This window comes from Canis aureus, chromosome X (assembly GCF_053574225.1).
Source record: "Canis aureus isolate CA01 chromosome X, VMU_Caureus_v.1.0, whole genome shotgun sequence".
NCBI lineage: Eukaryota > Metazoa > Chordata > Mammalia > Carnivora > Canidae > Canis > Canis aureus.
Genome location: NC_135649.1, coordinates 48,483,951 through 48,504,966, shown reverse-complemented (window position 1 = coordinate 48,504,966; position 21,016 = coordinate 48,483,951). Strand labels below are relative to the sequence as shown.

At 37.1% G+C, this 21,016-nt stretch overlaps 1 pseudogene; it reads right to left on the bottom strand.

Annotated features, from left to right (window-relative positions):
• Nucleotides 1-10,968, bottom strand: part of LOC144308861 (small ribosomal subunit protein uS12-like) — a 43,925-nt pseudogene extending 32,957 nt beyond the window's left edge.
• Nucleotides 10,969-21,016: the final 10,048 nt, after the last annotated feature.

Genomic DNA, 21,016 nt, shown 5'->3' with positions numbered 1-21,016 from the left:
CTTCATTCTTCTACTTAATGGAATCCACATTACCATATATGGAGCTTTCTTAATGCAGAACACGTACATACAGAAACAAGTGGAAAGTGCCAGGGTGTTGGAAGTAAGTCAAGCAAAACCTGGTAAGGGCTTGCCTATAAAAGACATGGAAAGATTGCTAAAAGGTAGAAAATAAGTGGTTTTGGTTGAGCTTTAAAATTCTAGTTGAAAAAAGAGAAAGCTGAGGGAGGATGCAAGCAAAGCCATTGAAAAGTTAAGAATTTTTACTTTCATTTCCTTTTAACGCCATTATTTTAATAATAAAATATTATATTGTTAATGTTGACAATACAGACATGTGTAAAGTAAAATTACAGATTATTGTTTCCCTGTCTTTATTTCCTGATCTCTCTAGATTGCGAAGTACTACCATACAGAAATGACCCTTATATAAGATTATTTGTTATTGTGTGTTTGTAAATAAAAAGTTAAATTTCCCAATGTGCATGGACATGGAACACCATTTTCCTCCTTTTAAAAATGTAGGGACCAAACGGATAAATGTGCTAAAGTCAGACACGTCACAAAACACTTTCAGAAAGGAGTAGGGAGCAGAATATTCCAGGACAAAGACAAGTAGGAGAGCTTCAAAATATAAAATAAGACCATTTTAATGTTTACATTGTGTGCATTATAAAAGTGTATTGTTCACCACATGTACCTTAAACAATTCAAAAGATAAATGAGCATATAAAGTATAATCTGAAAATACCAAGACCTTGTTGTGTAATGTTATGTATCTGCTTCTGTGGGCCTTTAGATCAAAAGCATTTGGCTGATTCTGTTTTCACAAGGACTCTGAAAAACCGTTTCTTGATTACAAAAGAAAAGTGGGGCATCATGTTGCCTCTGACCCATATGAAGGCATTTCTATTACTCATTGCAGCTACTCAGAAAAAGAAGCTTCTCACTACTTCACATTCCATCCCTTTTCAGTCTAAGGGGCTTCTAGAAGTCCATTCCTGACCAGACCTACAGGATGGAGAGCAGAGACCACTTAAAACTGAAAATTGTCAAGATATTTGAATCTTCTAGAACCTTTCATAGACTGTGTGGTGTCTTTTTCTTATTGATTCCTATAATAGATTACATATTCTTCATGAATTCTGGATACTAATCATTTGTTCATCATATTTGTTGCAAATATATTTTTCTAGTTTGAGGCTTGCCTTTTCATGCATTTTAAAATGCATGTTTTGAAAAAAATAAAATGCATGTTTTGATACACAAGTTTTATATTCCATTGTAATTTAATTATCAGTCATTTGATTTATGGTTTGTTCTTTTTGTGTCTTGTTTTAGAAAGTTTCAGAAAGTTAACTCTTATATTTTTACTTTTATGTGTTTCAAGATTTTTTTTTACATTTGGTCTTTAATCCACCTGGGACTGAATTTTTATTGGTGTGAGATATAGAAGCAATTTTATTGTATTTTTTACATATAAATAAACAATTGTCCCAATACCACATATTGAATAACTTCTCTCTTCCCGCTGACCTGATCTGCTACCTCTGTAATAGGTTGAGTTCCCATATGTGTATGGTTCTGCTTCTAAACTCTCTCTGGGGTTCCTATGGCTTATAAAGTTTTGCCAGATTTAGCATATAAAATACATATCCATTGTTTATCTGAAATTCCAATTTAACTGGGCTTCCTGTATTTTATCTGGCAAACCTATTTGTTTGTCCCTGTACCTATATCACGCTGTCTTAATTACTACAGATTTCTAATGGATCATGGTGTCTAGTAGGGCAAGTTTCCCTACATTGTTTCTGGCTTCAGAATTATCTTGGCTATTCCTGGCACTTTTGCTCTTTTCAATACACTTTAGAATCAACTTGTAAATTTTTTTAAAAGATTTTATTTATTCAAGAGAGAGAATGAGAGAGAGAGGGTACAAGAAGGGGGAGGGGCAGAAGGAGAAGCCGACTCCAGGGAGGCTGAGCAGTGAGTCAGATGCGGGGGCTTGATCCCAGGACCCCAGGACCATGACTCGAGTTGAAGGCAGAAGCCCAACTGACTGAGCCACCCAGGTGCCACTAAATTTTTTGAGATTTATTTTATGGGCTAGTATAATATTGATTTTTATAAATGTTTCATTTAGAAAATGCTGGAGAAGAATTTGATTTCTCTAAATATTGGCGCAGAATCCTATGTTAGATCAAAATGTTAATGTCATTTTTCAAGTCTTCTATATCTTTACTGATTTTTTTTACCTGCTTGATCTATCAGTTACTGGGAGAGGAATGCTAAGAACTCTTACTGATTTTTTTTACCTGCTTGATCTATCAATTAGGTAGAGGAATGTTAAGAACTCTTACTATCAATTACTGGGAGAGGAATGTTAAGAACTCTTACTATAATGGTAGATTTGTCAATTTCTCTTTGTAATTTGCCGATTTTTGCTTTGTTGGTTTTGAGGCTGTGTTGTTAGGAAGCATAAAATCATATAACTTTGATACCTTCTGAGACAATTATACCTTTCATCTTTCTGTAGTGATCCTCATTATCCTTAATAATGCTTTTTGCCTTAAAGGCTATATTTTTTCTAGCAATAATATAGCTACATCAAATTACTTTGTTCAGCATTTGCCTGACATATCTTTTTCTGTCCTTTTACTTTCCACATTTTGATGCTGTTATTTTTCAATAGTAAATCTTATTAACTCCATATATCTGGAATTATTTTTTTACTTTCTGTGCCATTATATTTTAGGTATCTCTTGCAAATCAATCAAATATTGTCTTTTAACAAGTGGCTTGGTTATTTATATTTAGTATGATTTGTTATGTATTTGCAGTTATATATGCCATTTAATTTGTCCTATTTTCCTGCTTTTTCTATGATCCTCTTTTTTCTACTTTCTTGGAGTCTTATGGATTCTTTTAGGCTTTTTGCCCTTTAAAATCCTTGGTTTAATTTTACTCCTCTGGAAATTATATATTAACTATTACTTTAGCCATTATCATTAAATTTTTTAAGTAATTTGCTCACGTTAAAATCAGAAAATTTTCATAGATGGGAAAGAAAATAACTCAATATTAACAATTGCTGTCTTAATTGTTTTTAAATGTTTCCTGTGGTTTCTGACAAGTATTCTTCTCTAAGTGTTCTACCAGCCTCTTCAACTCAGAACTGGTCCTAAATATGGTCTATTTTTTTCAATTCAAGTTACTGAGGTTTACTTTACATATAGTCACTCTGACTCTTTTTAGATGTTCAGTTCTATAAGCTTGACAAAGCATGCAGTTGGTTGGCGTTCTCCACCACAATGGAGAGAGATTATAAACATTTTCTATCATCTGGTAAAGTTCAATCCCCTCTCCCCTTCCACCAGTGTCTGACAATCTCTGATCTGATTTTTGTGCCCATAGTTTAATATTTTCCAGAATGTCATACAAAAGGATCAAATAGTAAATATTATTTTTTGGGCAGGGGTCTGGCTTTTTTACTAAGCATAATTATTTTGAAATTCACCATGTTGTAGCTTAAAACAGTACTTCATTTTTTGATTGCCAAATAATACCCTATTGCATGAATATACTACATTTTGTTTATTCATTTCCCTTTTCCCCACTTTCTTGTATTATAAATAATGCTGCTATGAACATTTGTGTACAAGTTTTTGTGTGGACTTAATGTTTTTATATCTTTTGGGATTGTGTCAAATCTGAAGACTGCTTTGACCAATATTGCTATCTTAACAATATTATGTATTCTAACCACAAACAAGGAAGGAATGTCTTTCCATTTATTTGGATCTTCTTTAATTTTTTTCAGCAATGTTTTGTAGTCTTCATTGGACATATCTTTCACCTCTTTGGTCAAATTTATTTTAGGTACTCTATTCCTTTGAATACTATTGTAAATGAAATTGTTTTCTTAATTCCTCTTCAAATTGCTCATTGCTCAAGTATAGAAATATAGCTGATTTTGGTATGTTGATCTTATACTCTGAAACTTTGTTGAATTAGTTTATTAGCTATGGTAGGTTTTTATGGATTCTTAAGGATTCTCTGTATATAGGACCATGTCACCTAAGTAGAAATAGTTTTAAGTGTTCCTTTCCAATTTAGATCTTTTATTTCTCTATTTGCCTAACTGCTCTAACTAGAACTTTCAGTACCATGTTGAATAGCAGTGGTGAAAGTGGGCATCCTTGTCATGTCATTGATCTTAGAAAATTTTCAGTTGCTCTCCACTGGGTATGGTATGATGTTAGTTTTGAGTTTTCTATAAAGGATCTTTATCATTTTGGGGGAAGTGTCCTTCTATTCTGAGTTTTCTGAGTGCTTTTGTCTTGAATGGGTATTCCATTTTGTCAAATACTTTTTCTGCCTCAATTGAGATGATTGTGGTTTTCCCCCTTTTTTTCTATTAATGTGGAATAGTACATTTATAGATCTTCTTATATTGAACTATCCTTCATTCATGGGATAGATCTCACTTGGTCATGGTGTAAAATCCTTTTACCATGCTGTTGGGTTTAGTTTGCTAGTGTTTCATTAAGGATTTTCGAATCTTTATTAATAAGGGATATTGGTCTATATTTTTCTTGTGGCATCAGAGGAATACTGGTTTATAGAATAAGTATTCCCGTTTCTTCTTTTTTTTGGAAGAATTTGAGAAGGATTGGTGTTGATTTTTTTAAAAATGTAATAATCACTAATGAAGTTATCTTGTTCTAGGCTTTTCTTTGTTGGGAAGTTTTTGATTACTGATTCAATTTATTTCTTTGTTACAGAGCTATTGAGATTTTCTTTTCTTTTTGAGTCAGTTGTGGTCATTTGTCTTTTTTTAGGAATTTGTCTATTTCACCTAGGTTACATAACTTGTTGTCGTATCATTGTTCATAGTATTCTCCTATAATACTTTTTTCATTTCTGGAAGGTCAGTAGTAATGCCCTCACTTTCATTATTGATTTCAGTTGTTCAAAGCTTCTCTCTTTGGTCATTCTAGCTAAAGATTTGTCAATTTATCAATCTTTTCAAAGAACCAATTTTTGATTTTGTCAATTTTATTGTTTTTCTATCCTCTATTCACTTATCTCTCTTTTAATATTTACTATTTCTTTCCTCTACTATGTTTGGGTTTAGTTTGCTCTTTTTTTCTTGTTTTCTTAAGGTGTAAAAGTACATTACTGATTTTAAATCTTTTTTTTATTGTAAACATTTATAGCTATAATTTTCCCTCTGAGCACTGTTTTCACTTCATCCCATAAGTTGTTGTAGGATGTTGTGCTTTCATTTTCATTTATTTTGAAGTATTTTAAAATTTATTTTGTAATTTTTTTTACCCATTGGTAGTTTAGGAGGGCATTGTTTAATTTTTACCTATTTGTGAATTTTCTAGTTTTCATTGTATTATTCATTTCTAGTGTCATTCCATTGTGGTCAGAAAAGATACTTTGTATGTTTTTGATCTTGTTAAAGTTTCTGAGGCTCATACTATGACCTAACATATAGTCTATCTTGGAGAATGTTCCATGCAAGATGGAATGAAGAACTAAAAACACAGCACAAGAGGATGTATTCAGTGTAGGTAAAATACCTTAAGAAGGAAATTTGTAGCTCCATTTATATTGGAATCCCACTGTCTACTCCTTTGGTTGTACTTTCCCATTCTACAGAGATGAACAGTATATTGAAATTTTTTTTTTATTCTCCTGGTTTTCTTTATACTTTCGTTATTAATGACTGCATTTCTAATCAGAATGGATCTCACAATGTAGGTGTTCTTGTATTCCTTACTATTATTACACCATCTTAAGTTTCTGAGATGCTGATTCCTGTAGTTATATTTCATTGATGTTTCACCACTATGCATGATTCCAATTATTATACCACAGTGTATTTTTGGTGCTCTACTAATAGGCATTTCTTTCCTAAGGATTTATTATCACAATGTACCAAAGAATATTCTTGTTATTTTTTTCCTTGTGCTTACATGTCAAATACTTTTTCACATTGTGTACCAAGATTGTGCAATTGCTGGATTATTATGTAGGATCACACTCAGCTTTACTACATACTTACTAAGAATTGCCATATTGCTCTCCAGAGTAGCTGTACACTCACCAGTAGAACCTATCATTTCCATTTGCCCAAATCATGCGTCTAAAGGGGAGGTTGCCTTTCTGGTTCCAAACATGGGCTCAGCAGTTAGGTAAACAGGGGAGATAATAATGCTTTTGTCTCTCAGTGACCGAGTGAGACTAAGCAATCTATGTAACTTCTCTCAGCCTCACCTTCTTGAGGTTTAAAAAGAAATTCTCAGCCATTAGAAACGACAAAAACCCACCATTTGCTTTGATGTGGATGGAACTGGAGGATATTATGCTGAGTGAAATTAGTCAATCGGAGAAGGACAAACATTATATGGCTTCATTCATTTGGGGAATATAAAAAATAGTGAAAGGGAATAAAGGGGAAAGGAGAAAAAATAAGTGGGAAATATCAGAAAGGGAGACAGAACATGAGACACACCTAACTCTGGGAAACGAACTATGGGTGGTGGAAAGGGAGGTGGGCGGGGGGTGGGGGTGACTGGGTGACGGGCACTGAGGGGGGCACTTGATGGGATGAGCACTGGGTGTTATTCTATATGTTGGCAAATTGAACACCAATAAAAAATAAATTTATAAAAAAATAAAATAAAAATAAGAAATTCTAACTCCTGCCTCAAGGGAGCACTGTGAATAGTTCAAGAAGAAATCTTTGTAAAGATCCCAACATGGTATTTGGTGCATCATTCACAATGCCAATGTTTGCTTCCTTCCCATCCCAACTGCTCTGATATTTAACAAGGATGTTATTTCTCAACCTCAATAGCATTACCGTGTTTTAGTGAGCATTTGTGAATGTAGGAAGAAGAGAACCACATATACTCACTTATTTAACATAACTACTTCAGTGCCATCTCTGTGATGTGCAGTGTAGTGGAGCTATGCTGGGGCAAAGTCCTTACCCTTTCCATGGAACGATTCTGTTTTTCCTGTCCTCAGTTAGTATCCTCTGTGTTCACATCAGGACTGCACACGACCTAGATGTCTGGAAAAATCTTTATGTCCAGGAAGAGGTGACTGGGGAGCTGGGGAGGGATGCTGGAATGCAGGTCAGAAGCTCTTCCTGGGTCTCAGTACCTGATTCATCCCAGGGTAAGTTCCTTCCCCTGCATGTCCTACACTGTCACATGGGTGTTCACTGAGCATCTGTCATTCTTCACACCCCCGGTGGCCCAGGGGCTGCAAAAGTTAAGGTAAGTTTCACATGGTCCAGGTCCTTATGGAAGTTATGTTAACCTTATGGAAGTTATGTTAACCTCTGTAGTACCTCCTTAATGTATACAGAGGAGGAAGGGAATCGTCAGAGACTTCCCAAACATGAGCTGGGCCTGACTCAGTGGGCAGGACTAATGGGAACTGAATGGGAAGGAGATGATGGGGAGTCCAGCCTGACTCCTAAAAAGTGGGGGCACCCAGTTGAGCAGACATGGCTCCGAGGTAACTAATTGGACACTCCAGGGGGTGAGACCATCTTGGTTTAGGAGCAATTGCAGGATTATTATGTATTTTCCTCTTTGTGAATTACATGATCTAGGAAGTCTGAGTGAAATAAAAGCCTTGCCTGACCTAGGAGATACTTGGTTGGAGGCATGTCCTCCTACCATTATCTCACCACCACTTTTTCTGATGCAGGCTTGGATACTAAGAACAGCCAGGCACCACTTCTTTCCATTTTATTTTATTTTGGAGGGGTGGGGACAGTGTCTAACCTTGTCTGCTCCAGGTCTGAGGTTTCTGCTTTTAGATATGGCCACTGATGGGGGTGAAGTGTCCACATCTAACCACTGTTTTTTCCCAGCACAGGAATTACAGGACAGTGGGATGTCAAGGGAACGTAAATGTTTAATAGAGAATTTTGATTGTTTCTTTAATTTTTCCTCTTTTCCAAGTTCATTTATATATTTTAGAAATGTATTTTCGACAGTATTCCACAAAGTAAATTATTTAAAACTTTCAGACCTGAAATTCTACCTCTAGAAGGTTCATATGCTCTTTGCCATAGAACACTGTGTCTGTAAAAAGAAGAGACTCATTTAAGAGCTGTCATGGGATCTTTTAGAAGAGGGAACCTCAATCCACAGCCTCCACAGCTTCTTTAGAGTACGCGCCCTATTGAACAACTCTGAGGTTCCGTTGCCCAACTGGCCCGTGTCCTGGTCATCCCTCTCAAAAGTGGAAGAGGTGAATCCTAGGACAAAGCTTCAGATAGGACAGTTGAAAGCTCTAGAGTCTTCAGTGCATTGTATGAAGCCACACAGCCCATGAGAATTCACTCTCATCAGGTTCCTTACAAATGTAAACATGTATCTGGAAAGGGTGAGCTGGTGGAATTACTAGATGATTAGAGATAATCAAACCATTATTTGTGTCTGAGGAAACTTCCCACAGGAAGTGAAGTTTAAACTGAAACCTGAGGGAGGCACTAATCAGTGAAAGAGGGGAGCGTAGAGCTAATCTGAGCCCTTAGCCAGGTATCATGATCAGGAAATACTCTATGACTTGGTTTGTCCCTGAGGAAATCCTGTGTGGAAATCCACTACCCAGCAGTTGGGCATCTCTGGAAAACTGTGTACCTTCACAGAACAATTATAGAGGTACCTGAACCCATTCTTTCTTTGCTCTGATCCCAGGCCTGTATTATGATTTTCATCAGTGGAACCATAGAAAAGAAGAAAACTGCTGAATGAAGAGATTTAGTCATGATTTTGTTTTACATACTCTTTTACAACTCACAATGCAAAATAGTTTTAATAGAAACTTTTTCCAAATAATAGTTTTCATTGGAGAAAATTAAAAATTGGAGACTAATATCATCTAATGATAAAATCCAGAATGGTGACATGGACATCATTTACCAGGAAAGGAGGGGCCCTGTCAGAAAGAATTTTCTAGAAGTTTACTTGGAAAATGAAATAATCTAGACGGAGCCCCCAGACATTAAATCAAATTAAATCATGTGACAAGAAATTTTCTCCATCTTCCTCCAGCATATGAAAAGCTGTGTTTATGTGTGTGCATGTATGTGTGTGTGTGTCTGTGTGTGTGTGAGAGAGAGAAAGAGACAGAGATAATGTTAAAAATGTATAGATATATAGTGAGGCACATGTATAAATGGTTGCATACAGATATATATTTTGTAAAACTTTCTGTAATTTCCCTTTAAAAATTACATGTGTATGTATATTAAATGTGTGTACATATAATATAAAGATATATTTTGACAATATTATTTTTATGATCAAATTCCCAATAAAGAATAAACTACAATGTTATGAAACCTTATCTCACTTTTTCCTGATTTCAAAGTTATATGCATTTGTTTCAAAATTAAATGCAGTGGAAAAATGTGTATTTATGTTAAAAAGGTTTTTGTTATATTTCTTTGATTCTAATACATAGCAAGATGTCCATCCTTGGTAATTTAGTTTATATTCTCCAGATATTTGTCTATGTGTATAGTACTGTATAGGTAGGTTTACATGAACACATATATTGTGTTCACCTAAATCTCTAGATTTTAATCAGTACATATTGTTATTATTATATCCATCTATGAGATGAGGAAAGATAGACACTGAGAGGTTTAAGTATCTTCCCTAAGGCCACACAATTGTTATGTGTGCAGAGCTGTGACTGAAACTCACCATATTACCTCCAAAGTCTCTGCTATTATTACCTTCTTGCTCATCTCCAAAGCACCTATGCCATCTCATGTATTCTACATTTTATTTCTTGTTTACTGTCTATTATCAATTCTACTATATCATGAGCTCCATAAAGGCAAAGACTTTGTTCATGGTTGTATACCAAAGCATAGACACAGAGTCCTGTAGGCACCATGTAAAAATCTGATATTAATATAGCCACCACAGTTTTCTTATGCTTACTATTTGTGTGGTATATCTTTTCCTCTCTTTTTATTTTCAGCCTATTTGACCTTTATATTTAAACTGCATATCCTATAGACATCACATATTTAGATTGCATTTTAAATCCATTCCTATATTTTAACTGCAGTACTTAGTCTATTTACACTTAAAATAAATATCAATAAAATTAATATTTTATTTTTTTAATTTTTATTTATTTAGGATAGTCACAGAGAGAGAGAGAGAGAGAGAGAGAGAGAGGCAGAGACACAGGCAGAGGGAGAAGCAGGCTCCATGCACCGGGAGCCCGACATGGGATTCGATCCCGGGTCTCCAGGATCGCTCCCTGGGCCAAAGGCAGGCGCTAAACCACTGCGCCACCCAGGGATCCCAAACATCAATAAAATTAGATTTAATTGTAATACTTTGTTATTTTTAATATATCTCCTTTAATTTTTTTTTCTGTTCTTTCTTCATCTTCTTTTAGATTAAATGGATATATTTTAGAATTCCATTCTAAATTCCATTTGAGAGAGTGAGAGTGAGAGAGCACAAACAGGGGAGCAGCAGAGGGCAAAGGGGAAGCAGGCTTCTGGTGGATCAGGGAGCCCAATGACAGGCTGGATCCCAGGACCCTGGGATCATGACCTGAGCTGAAGGCAGACACTTAACGGCCTGTGCCACCCAGGTGCCCCTTTTAATTTTTCTTTATATGACACTTTGTTTTGCTTTGACTAGTGACAAATATTTTTGCTGAATAAAAATTTATAGATTGACAGGTTGTTTTTTTCTTCTTTTAGTTCTTTAAAGATATTTTCCAACTATCTTCTGGCCTCCACTGTTTCTGAAGAGAAATCAGTTATTATCATCTATATTGTTGCTACTCTGTATATAATGGGATATCTTGACCTCAACTGCTTTTACCATTTTTCTCTTTGTCTTTGGCATTCACCAGTTTGTCTGTGATGCGCTTAGGTATGGTATTCTTTGTCATTGTCTTGCTTGGGATTTTCTCGGCTTCTTGTATCTGTAAATGTATGTCTTTCACCAAATTGAGGAAATTTCCCTCATTATTTCTTCAAACACTTTTTATTCCCCCTTGCCTCCCTTGTCTTCTTGTCTTCTGGCATTCAGGGTACACGTATGTTAGACCTTTGGTATTGTCCTTAGGTTATTGTGACTCAATTTTTTCTAATATTTTTCTCCTGTTATTCAAACTATATAATTTCTATTGATCTCACTTTAGGTTTACAGACTCTTTCCTCCATTACCTTCAGTCTTTTGTGAAGCTCATCCAGAAATTTGTTTCCTTTTAGATATATTTTTGAGGTCTCACATTTCCATTTATGAATATTTTCCATTTCTCAGTTGAAATTTTTTATATTTTCATGCATTATGAGAATATTTTTCTTTATATTTTTGAACACTGCTATAATAGATTTTCTGCTGTTTCCAACATCTAGCTCATTTTGGGGTCAGTTCTATTGATTACCTTTCCAATTTAGTATGGGTTACTCTTTTCTGCTTTTCTCAAATGTAAAATAATTTTGGGTTGTATCATGGATATTATGAATGATACCTTGTAGATTCTGAGTTTTGTTTCTCTAAAGATTATATTTGTTTCAGCAAGCAGTTAACTTGGCTCAATTTTGAATCCAATCTTTATCTCTCTTGCAAATAGCACTAACTGAAATATTTCAGCTCAGGCTAAAAGAACAGAAGCTTAGCATTTTCCTCATCATGTGTATGTAGTTCAAGGGTCAACCAGAGGTTTGGGCAGAAGACTTTATGCAGATTTTGTGGTACCTTCTTTGTGACTTTCACTTTTCAGTGAATTCCTTCCTCATTTTCCAGCTGCTGTGGTTGTCCCCAAATCTGTCCATTGAATCGTAAACTAGTAAGACTATATAGATGTCCATCTGACACTTCATGTGTAACAAGGCAAAAAGTCATAAAAACAGGCAGTACTATTTTTTTCCAGAGTTCATAATTGGGAGCTATGGGAGGATTGGTCCAATATGAGTTACTCTGCCATTACTGGATTTGAAACATATACTGTGCCTTTAATTATGAAAAAAAATGAGCCATTGGATGTCTTGCCCAAAGAATTTGGGAGCTATTTAATTGTGTAAGCAAGGACTGTCTACTTCAGTGGAGATAGAGGACAGAAATACAGATGAATTCTTTAGTTAGTGAGAAAAAAATATATGGATTTCACATATATACCTCTATATTTAGGAAAGTGAAACATAAAATGAATCATTTTTACTGGAATGCCTTGCAAGGAAATGTGTGAGCTTTTATAATCAATTATTGGATCTGTCTTTCTTCTACAATGCACACTGTCTTAAACCATAGGAAGTGACAGGAAGCTCCCCTCATCTATACTCTTACCAAAAAAGAACTCTGCATATGTGTGAACATACATACACATGCATGTGTGAGATATTTATATATTTATATATAGTAGAAGTATAAAGATAGATATATTTTCTTTTTTAAACTTATTAATTAATTTCTTTATTGGAGTTCAATATGCCAACATATAGCATAACATCCAGTGCTCATCGCGCCAAGTGCACCCCTCAGTGCCCATCACCCAGTCACCCCAACCCCCACCCCACCTCCCTTTCCACTACCCCTTGTTCATTTCCCAATGTTAGGTGTCTCTCATATTTTGTCATCCTCACTGATCTTTTCACTCATTTCCTCTCCTTTTCCCTTTATTCCTTTCGCTAATTTTTATATTCCCCAAATGAATGAGACCATATAATGTTTGTCCTTCTCAGATTGACTTATTTCACTCAGCATAATACCCTCCAGTTCCATCCACGTCAAAGCAAATGGTGGGTATTTGTCGTTTCTAATGGCTGAGTAATATTCCATTGTATACATATACCACATCTTCTTTATACATTCATCTATCGATGGACACCAAGGCTCTTTCCACAGTTTGGCTATTGTGGACATTGCTGCTAGAAACATCGGGGTGCAGGTGTTCCAGTGTTTCACTTCCTCTGTATCTTTGGGGTAAATCCCCAACAGTGCAATTGCTGGGTCATAGGGCCGTTCTATTTTTAACTCTTTGAGGAACCTCCACACAGTTTTCCAGAGTGGCTGTACCAGTTCATATTCCCACCAACAATGCAAGAGTGTTCCCCTTTCTCCACATCCTCTCCAACATTTGTTGTTTCCTGTCTTGTGAATTTTCGCCATTCTCACTGGTGTGAGGTGGTATCTCATTGTGGTTTTGATTTGTATTCCCCTGATGGCCGGTGATGTGGAGCATTTTCTCATGTGCTTCTTGGCCATGTCTATGTCTTCCTCTGTGAGATTTCTGTTCATGTCTTTTGCCCATTTCATGATTGGATTGTTTGTTTCCTTGGTGTTGAGTTTAATAAGTTCTTTATAGGTCTTGGAAACTAGCCCTTTATCTGATAGGTCATTTGCAAATATCTTCTCCCATTCTGTAGGTTGTCTTTGAGTTTTGTTGACTGTTTCTTTTGCTCTGCAGAAGCATTTTATCTTGATGAATGAAAAATAGTTCATTTTTGCTTTTGTTTCCCTTGCTTTTATGGATGTATCTTGCAAGAAGTTACTGTGGCCGAGTTCAAAAAGGGTGTTGCCTGTGTTTTCCTCTAGGATTCTGATTGATTCTTGTCTCATATTTAGATCTTTCATCCATTTTGAGTTTATCTTTGTGTATGGTGTAAGAGAATGGTCTAGTTTCATTCTTCTGCGCATGGCTGTCCAATTTTCCCAGCACCATTTATTAGAGATTGTCTTTTTTCAAGTGGGTATTATTTCCTGATTTGTCGAATATTAGTTGACCATAGAGTTGAGGGTCCACTTCTGGATTCTCTATTCTGTTCCATTGATCTATGTGTCTGTTTTTGTGCCAGGACCACACTGTCTTGATGATCACAGCTCTGTAGTACAACTTGAAATCCAGCATGGTGATGCCCCCAGCTCTGGTTTTCTTTTTCAATATTCCCCTGGATATTTGGGTTCTTTTCTGATTCCACACAAATCTTAAGATGATTTGTTCCAACTCTCTGAAGAAAGTCCAAGGTATTTTAATAGGGATTGCATTAAATGTGTAGATTTCCCTGGGTAACATTGACATTTTCACAGTATTAATTCTTCCAATCCATGAGCATGGACTGTTTTTCCATCTCTTTGTGTCTTCCTCAATTTCTTTCAGAAGTGTTCTGTAGTTTTTAGGGTATACATCCTTTACCTCTTTGGTTAGGTTTATTCCTAGGTATCTTCTGCTTTTGGGTGCAATTGTAAATGGAATTGACTCCTTAATTTCTCTTTCTTCAGTCTCATTGTTAGTGTATAGAAATGCCATTGATTTCCAGGCATTGATTTTCTATCCTGCCACACTGCTGAATTGCTGTATGAGTTCTAACAATCTTGGGATGGAGTCTTTTGGGTTGTCTAGGTACAGTATCATGTCATCTGCGAAGAGGGAGAGTTTGACTTCTTCTTTGCCAATTTGAATGCCTTTTATTTCTTTTTGTTGCCTGATTGCTGAGGCTAGGCCTTCTAGTACTATGTTGAATAGCAGTGGTGAGAGGGGACATCCCTGTCTTGTTCCTGATCTGAGGGGAAAGGCTCCCAGTTTTTCCCCATTGAGAATGATATTTGCTGTGGGCTTTTCATAGATGGCTTTTAAGATGCTGAGGAATGTTCCCTCTATGCCTACACTTCAAGAGTTTTGATCAGGAATGGTTGCTGTCTTTTTTCAAATGCTTTCTCTGCATCTATTGAGAGGATCATATGGTTCTTGTTTTTTCTCTTGTTGATATGATCAATCACATTGATCGCTTTACGAGTGTTGAACCAGCCTTGCATCCCGGGGATAAATCCCACTTCGTCATGGTGAATAATCTTCTTAATGTATTGTTGGATCCTATTGGCTAGTATCTTGTTGAGAATTTTTGCATCTGAGTTCATGAGGGATATTGGTCTATAATTCTTTTTGGTGGGGTTTTTGTCTGGTTTTGGAATTAAAGTGATGCTGGCCTCATAGAATGAGTTTGGAAGTATTCCATGTCATTCTATCTTTCCAAACAGCTTTAGTAGAATAGGTATTGCTTCCTCTTTAAACATTTGATAGAATTTCCCTGGAAAGCCATCTGGCCCTGGAATTTGTGTCTGGGGAGGTTTTGGATGACTGCTTCAATTTCCTCCCTGGTTATTGGCCTGTTCAGGTTTTCTATTTCTTCTTGTTTCAGTTTTGGGAGTTTGTGGTTTTCCAGAAGTGCATCCATTTCTTCTAGATTGCCTAATGTATTGGCATATAGCTGCTCATAATACGTTTTTAAAATCGTTTGTATTTCCATGGTATTGTTGGTGATATCTCATTTTTCATTCCTGATTTTATTAATTTGAGTCTTTTCTCTTTTGTTTTTAATAAGGCTGGCTCATGGTTTCTCTATCTTATTAATTCTTTCAAAGAACCAACTCCTGGTTTTGTTGATCTGTTCTACAGTTCTTCTGGTCTCTATTTCATCGAGTTCTGCTCGAATATTTATTAACTCTCTTCTTCTGCTGGGTGTAGGATCTATTTACTCTTTTTTCTCCAGCTCCTTTAGGTGCGAGGTTAGCTCTTGTATTTGGGTTCTTTCCAGTTTTTGGATGGATGCTTGTATTGCAATGTATTTCCCCCTCAGAACTGCTTTTCCTGTATCCCAAAGATTTTGAATGGTTGTATCTTCATTCTCATTAGTTTCCATGAATCTTTTTAATTCTTCTCTAATTTCCTGGTTGACCCTTTAATCTTTTAGCAGGATGGTCCTTAACCTGCACGTGTTTGAATTTTGTCCAAACTTCTTCTTTTGATTTAGCTCTAGTTTCAAAGAATTATGGTCTGAAAATATGCAGGAGACAATCCCAATCTTATGGTATCCGTTAAGACCTGATTTGTGACCCAGTATGTGGTCTATTCTGTAGAACGTTCCATGTGCTCTTGAGAAGGATGTGTATTCAGTTGCTTTTGGATGTAAAGTTCTGTAGATATCTGTGAAATCCATCTGGTCCAGTGTATCATGTAAAGCTCTCGTTTCTTTGGAGATGTTGTGTTTAGAAGACCTATGGAGTGTAGAAAGCGCTAAATTGAAGTCACCAAGTATAAGTGTATTATTATCTAAGTATGTCTTAACTTTGGTTATTAATTGATTGCTATACTTGGCAGCTCCCACATTCGGGGCATAAATCTTCATGATTGTTAGGTCCTCTTGTTGGATAGATCCTTTAAGTAGGATATAGTGTCCCTCTTCATCTCTTACTACAGTCTTTGGGATAAACTTTATCTGATATAAGGATGGCTACCCCTGCTTTCTTTTGAGGACCATTTGAATGGTAAATGGTTCTCCAACTTTTTATTTTCAGGCTGTAGGTGTCTTTATGTCTAAAATGAGTCTCTCGTAGACAGCATATAGATGGGTCTTGCTTTTTTATCCAGTCTGAAACCCTGTGCCTTTTGATGGGATCATTAAGCCCATTCACGTTCAGAGTTACTATTCAAAGATATGAATTTAGTGTCATCTTAAAACCTACACAGTAACTGTTTTTATGGATTGTTTCTTGGACTTCCTCTTTCTTTTATAGAGTCCCCTTTCTTGCAGAGCTGGTTTGGTGGTCACATATTCTTTTAGTTTCTGCCTATCTTGGAAGCTCTTTATCTCTCCTTCTGTTCTGAATGAGAGCCTTGCTGGATAGAGTCTTCTTGTCTGCTTGTTCTTCTCATTTAGGACCCTGAATATATCCTGCCAGCCGTTTCTGGCCTACCGGGTCTCTGTGGAGTGGTCTACTGTTAACGTAATACTTCTCCCCATAAAGGTTAGGGATTTCTTGTCTCTTGCTGCTTTAAGGATCTTCTCTTTATCTTTGGAATTTGCAAGTTTCACTATTAAATGTCGGGGTGTTGAATAGTTTTTATTGATTTTAGGGGGGATCTCTCTGTCTCCTGGATATGAATGCCTGTTTCCCTTTCCACATTAGGAAAGTTCTCAGTGATTTTTTCAAATACACTTTCTGGTCCTCTGTCCCTCTGGAACCCCAATTAAACGTAGATTTTTCTTTCTGAGGCTGTCATTTATTTTTCTTAACCTTTCCTCATGATCTTTTAATTGTTTTTCTCTTTTTTCCTCAGCTTCCGTCCTTGCCATCAACTTGTCTTCTATGTCACTCACTCGTTCTGCTACCTCATTAACCCTCATCGTTAGGACCTCCAGTTTGGATTGCATCTCATTTAATTGATTTTTAATTTCGACCTGATTACATCTAAATTCTGCAGTTATGAAGTCTTTTGAATCCTTTATGCTTTTTTCCAGAGCCACCAGTAGCTTTATAATTGTGCTTCTGAATTGGCTTTCTGACATTGAATTGTAACCCAAATTCTGTAACTCTGTGGGAGTTTTTGATTCTTTCTTTTATGGTAAGTTCTTCCTTCTAGTTATTTTGCTTAGTGAAGGGTGGCTAAAAGAAAATTGTACTGGGAAAAGGAAGGAAAAAGGGGGGATAAAGGGGGAAAAGAAAGAAAAAACAAAAAAATCGAGGAGGGGTATTCTCTGATTCTATATATTGTAAGTCCCTCGACTCCCCCTGGAGCTTTCCAGCGCTGCTTGGTTAAGAACTTGCTCTTCCCCTGTTCTTCCAGCTGGTCTTCTGGGGGGAGCAGCCTGCTGTGCTGATCTCAGGTGTGTGCACCTGGGGGAGCTGCCCCGCCCTTGCCAGGTGCATGGTTCAGAGGGGAGGTGTTTATCCTGTGAGGCCCCTTCTCCCTGCGGCCCTGCTCAGTCTCAGGCACAAGGTGACACCAGGAGGAACAACAGTGGTGGCGGCCAGCTCTCCAGCCCTGGAGTCAGCTCCCACAGTAACTGCAACAGTCTCCTAGTCTGCAGTGGCCTGGATGCTCCAGGGGCGGGGGGTGCTGATCTGCATAGCTCGGGGCTACTGGCAGCAGGAGTGTCCTTGCTGTCCTGGGCCCTCCTGGCCTCTGCCTGTCCTGGGGGGAGCGCCGGATCCTGGGCTGTGTCCCCTGGAGCCTTGGGCTCCGGGGCCTGTACCGCTGGAATCGCGCTCCTGGGGCCGAAGCTCCCTCTGCGCAGAGCCGCTGCCTGAGCCGCTGCCTGAGCTGCTCCCGGGGCCCCGCTGGGCACGAGCTCCAGCCCTTTAGGGAGCTCGGCCTGTGGTGTGTGGCGCACTCTCCCCCGGGGCGCACTTTCTCTGTTAGTGACACCGGGATCCTGGGGGCTCCACTGTCCCTCCTGGGATCCTGCCTGAGTTCCCTGAGTTCCCTGTGAGTGCCTTTCTTCCGGGAAGATTGGTAAAGTTCCTGCTTCTCCGGGACTGGGTTTTCCTGTCTTGGAGGCTCTCGCCCCTGGCTTTAGCCCAGATCCTCTTGTGGCCCCCTCCCCCACTGAATGCTTATTTATTTATTTATTTTTTTCCGTCTTCCTACCTTGATAGAAGCGTGAACTCTTCTCACTGTAGCATTCCAGCTGTTCTCTCTTTAAATTTCAGGGCCGAATTTGTAGGTTTTCAGGATGATTTGAAAGCTATCTAGGTAATTTGGTGGGGACAGGTGACTTGGGGATCCTACTCTTCCACCACCTTGCCCCCTCCCCAAGATAAATATATTTTCAAAGGAAGATGCAATCTTATCATACCATATGTTTACAACATGTCTCTTTCAGATAACAACATATTTTCCAAGTAATTGAGTACATTTCTAAAATAATTTTTAAGGTTTAATTCACACATTTAGCCTATATTTAGAATTTTTTATTTTGTTTCCTTTCATTAATTACAAAATTCATGTTTGCTCAAAACAAGTTATTATCTTGTATTTTCCTTTCCCTCCATCTATGCTATGTATTAATTTGGTTATATAAATTATACATCTATCTACCTATCTATATACGTAAGGAAACTGTATCCAAATATTAACTTTGTTTATCAGTAGGTATTTGGATTGCTGATTATTACCACCTCTATACTTGATTGTACTCTCCAGCAATTTACTGCTATTACAATTGCCATTTAAATGTCCACTGATACATGGTTCCATTGCAGATGGTTCCTTGGTTCTTGCCTTGTAGGGAACTCAGGGAATTCTGAACATTTGTCCCACATGTGTTATATTATTTATTCCTGTGAGAAAGGTAATTATCATCTCCATTCTCTAGAAAAGGAAACTGAAGTTTGAAAACAGGAAGGATATTGTCTAGGGTCACATAACTCCTTGAGGAAAAGACAGAGATGATAACCAATGCCTTTCAAACTGCCAACCCCATATTCCCTCTAGGATACCACCAAGTTCAGCTATAACATAATCCCTCAGCTGTAAATTACATGCTTACAAAATTCAGAATTTTTTTCAGATTGGAAAAGCATTAAGATGAAGTGAAAGGAGCTTATGTTTTAGGCTTGATTCGGCTTTCAAGGGCCTTACCCTCTTTGTCCCTGCTTTACTTTCCTCATTTGTATAGTGGGAATTGTCAATCTGGCCTCCATTCATTGTAGTTAGAATTAAAGGATCTAAAAGATGCTGGCATGAGGTGAAAATCTAAAATAGTTAGTTTATCACCATTACCATAGGTATTCTTTCCCCATTAAAAAGACTGCTTTTATAAAACTACCTCAGTAACTCAAGAACTGGCTGACTCATGAGGCCATATGCTAAGGCCATTTAACTCTTATCTGCATGATAGAACCTATGAAGTCAATCCAGCAAGTTAAGACGACCAATTCTTGAGACTGAAAGACCACAAGGTTTCCAGTTGGGAGGTTTCTGGATGCTGGGAAGTCAAGATCCAGAGCCCCTCTTCTGTCTCTTTCAGGATAGATGTCCTTGTGTGCCTCAGTTGGGTTATATGTAAAGTAAGACTAATAGCATCTTACTTATAGGATTGTGGTGAGGAGAAACTGGGAAAACCCATAGAAAGTGTTTGGTGTATAGCAAAAAATGCTAGTCTGGACCTTAGCCACCTCTTCCATCCTCCCATAAAAGAGATGCCTGATACCATAATTCTTCTAGAGTATGTCTGGAAATATAACCATGGCAAGGAATATATATATATATGTTGCAAATGAGAATCAGAGTGATTTCTAAATGGTAAGGTGGCTTATCCAAGGGTTTTGAGAAAATGAGAAGCCATCTCTATCTATTTCTGCCATCTTCCACATTGGAGTATGTGGCTCTGATCTTTAATGTGGGGTCCCACAGTTTCTGCACACTATTCTGGCTTCTCAATTCTGATGCCAGAATGCTTACATCTGCCAAACCTCTTAGTACAGGGTCAGAGAAGGTAACCAATGCATGCCACTGACATTTGTATATATACATACAGAAATGCCTATACATTTATACAGGTACACACATGTGTAGAAATCCTCACAATAATAAGAAAAAGAAAACAGTGGTTATTGCTGAGTAGGGACATTGATCATGATTTTTTTCTTTCTGATAATTGTCTCTATTTTACACATTTTAAAATTTGGATATATTTTCCAAACATAATATAAATACATGTGAAGAATGTCCTATTGTTTAAAACTAAAAAAGTGCGGAACCTCTAGGATTTTTATAGTTTTTGTCTTAAAAATCTTCCATCCATATTTGGGTATTCCATCCATTCTGAGTTTACTTTGGGTATGGTGTAAGAAAATGGTCCAGTTTCATTCTTCTGCATGTTGCTGTCCAGTTTTCCCAACACCATTTGTTGAAAAGACTGTCTTTTTTCCCATTGGATATTCTTTATTAATTTGTTGAAGATTAATTGACCACATGATTGTGGGTTCATTTCTGAGTTTTGTATTCTGTTCCAGTGACTTATGTGTGCCTGTATCATGCTATTTTGATCACAGTGGCTTTGTAATATAACTTGAAGTTAATAATTGTGATGTGTCCAGCTTTTTTCCCCCCAAAATTGCTTTGGCTATTTTTTTTGTGGTTCCATATAAATTTTAAGATTGTTTGTTCTAGTTCTGTAAAAAATGCTATTGATATTTTGATAAGGGTTGTATCA